The sequence below is a fragment of the Penaeus japonicus genome, unplaced genomic scaffold (assembly GCF_977035675.1).
Source record: "Penaeus japonicus unplaced genomic scaffold, GWHDUDI00000001_assembly GWHDUDI00000028, whole genome shotgun sequence".
Lineage (NCBI taxonomy): Eukaryota > Metazoa > Arthropoda > Malacostraca > Decapoda > Penaeidae > Penaeus > Penaeus japonicus.
Window position 1 is genome coordinate 24440783 of NW_028234430.1, and position 2500 is coordinate 24443282.

General features: G+C 43.2%; 1 protein-coding gene across 1 annotated transcript in view; it reads right to left on the reverse strand.

The window, feature by feature from the left end:
- LOC122263320 (uncharacterized) overlaps window positions 1-2500 on the reverse strand; it is a 7962-nt gene that overhangs the window by 3075 nt on the left and 2387 nt on the right. The window lies entirely within an intron of this gene.

Consider the following 2500-nt stretch of genomic DNA (forward strand, 5'->3'; position numbering starts at 1 on the left):
AAGGAGGGAAAGAGAGAGAGAGAGAGCGAGGGAAAGTGGGGTGGGGAGAGGGAATGAGGGTGGGAGGAAATGAGGGAGAGAGAGAAAGAGAGAGAGAGAGAAATAGAGAAAGAGAGAGAGAGAGAGAGAGAGAGAGGGCGAGCAATGGAAAGTGGGGTGGGGAGAGGAAATGAGGGTGGGAGGAAAGAAGGGAGAGAGAGTAAAAAATAGAGAAAGAGAGAGAGAGAGAGAGAGAGAGAGAGAGAGAAAGAGAGAGAGAGACATCTAATTGACTTTTATTGTTTATTGACATACAGTTACATATCAAAAGTAGCCCCCAACATGCAATTGATTGCTCAAGCGGTCCTACTGCCAGCTCACATTGATTCCAAATAGCATCAACCAAAAACTCCAAACTAATCATAGAACAGGTAATCGTAAAATACATTTTTGGTTCAGTTGACTTATACCATTAGTATTTAAGGATGCTCATTTCTGTGGGTGCTTTTTGACCAGTATCATGACCTTCCGTGCCATTATCTTCATGTTGAAGGCGAAATACCCTGCAGCCACTCACAGAAGGTGAACTATGACAAAAAGGAAATGATCCTCGGCCCTTGCTTCTTGCAATACCAATACATCTATTTAATTTCTGATAATAGATATCATTCTCTCGAAGTATAGAGTATTTACATTTCCTGGTAAGATCTTAAGTTTATGACCAATATGCATCTATTTATAAATGTTCCTTAAAGGACTTCCAAGTGCCTCCCCTGATCACGTGAGATGAGTGGCCTTCAGTAGTTTTAGTACTATTTCGATGTTTTAGACGTTGATGATTTTAGTGCTTTCAGAGAAACATGTGTTTTTTTCGATGACGGCACCACCCCATACCAGGCCATTGCTCCTTCACCCCTTGGCATCTTTAACTCCATCCAGATTTTCTCTTCATCTACTTGAGGCGTATAGGACCCGTTCGTGTTAGCAATAGTTGACACCTTGGGGCGCATGTCGTCCTCCAGCTTTTGAGAGACGTTCATCACGCCATCACGTGCGGAAGAGCCCATTTCTTGCCACATGTTGGGAAACGCCAGAGCAGCAATGAAGCACCTCGCCAATCGGTCTTCAGCAATGGTTCCAGCCGAGGGACCAGCATCGTGGTTGCCTCCATGGTTGAAACACAGCTGAGGGATAGAGGTTGCAAGCACCCTGCTGGCACTCGTTGTAACCCATCCGCTGCTGCCATCAGTTGTACAGCACCCGATGCCCTGTTGTAGGTCGGTGGTTAAGAGACAGACGTTCACGTGCCATGGTCTTTATTGTGGACTGTTAATTACACCAGACCCTGGCCGAAGGCCAGAGATCAGAGCGCGGTTCTCTAGTCTTCAGTCTGACTCTCTCTGTCCCCTGCCTGATCCTTAACAAGTCCTTAAGGTACAAATCTTCAGTCACTTTCTATGCTTCGGGCTTTCCGGTAAAAACACAGCTGATCTAGAGACGTTGGAGTTCCAAGAGGCGGAAACGACACAGAGACAGGAACATCCAGTCAAAACACACTGCCATCGATATTGCATTGAATTAAATAAACATACATGATCAATGTCTTGGGTCACATAATATCAGTATCAGTGCCTTACAGAGATGTCCGCCTTGATCTTTAGTCATATTCTGCAGCCCATTACCGCATAACCGAAAGCATAAGAAGCCCTTACACTGCTAAAATGTCAAGTCATATCGCCTCCATCGTTGAACTCGTAGCTGATGGGGTTTTGTGGCTGCTCACTTGCTGACTGCCCTGACCTCACTCGCTCTTCGACAGTTTGTTCATCATAGCCATGGCGCGCGGGCAGTCGGACACCCTCTCACAAACTACTCCATGCTCCTCTCCTGATCGCTGGCATTCGACTCTTCCTGGTAAAGCAACGCACTTCAATCAAGTGATCCTGCTTTCCTCGGAAGGGTCGCTTGCCAATGATCAGGGGAGGAGCATTCGATAATGACGTCAAGTGGTTTTCTTTAAAATCGCATTAGTTTTCACCCCAAAAAATGTAAGTACGTATCCCCCAAAAGTAAGAAGAGATGTAAGGAAAATGGAGTAATATTTCTAGCGCATTTTGTTTTTTCTTTACGATAGTATATTTGGATATCGAACTTATTAAGATGAAATTGAGTTGGCCCCTACACAATGAGCACAATGACATTTTTTCTCAGGAAAACACGATTGAAAATCGTCAAAATGTTTGTCCCTTTTCTATCAGTTTTCCTCTCTGTAACTACACTGTCTAAATAACAAAGTTCCCCCTTTTATTTTACCAATTACATTTGTTGCACAAAGAAAGGACAATTAGGGGGACACTTAAAAAAAATAGTGTCAACACATACGCAATATTAATGTACACACAATATAAAAAAAAAAATCAGAATATCTGCAAAACATAATAATTCTCTTAACAATTTTATCAAATTAACGCCCGCGAGGTAGTGGTTTACTTGTTTCTTACAATTTTATTTCCCATTACTG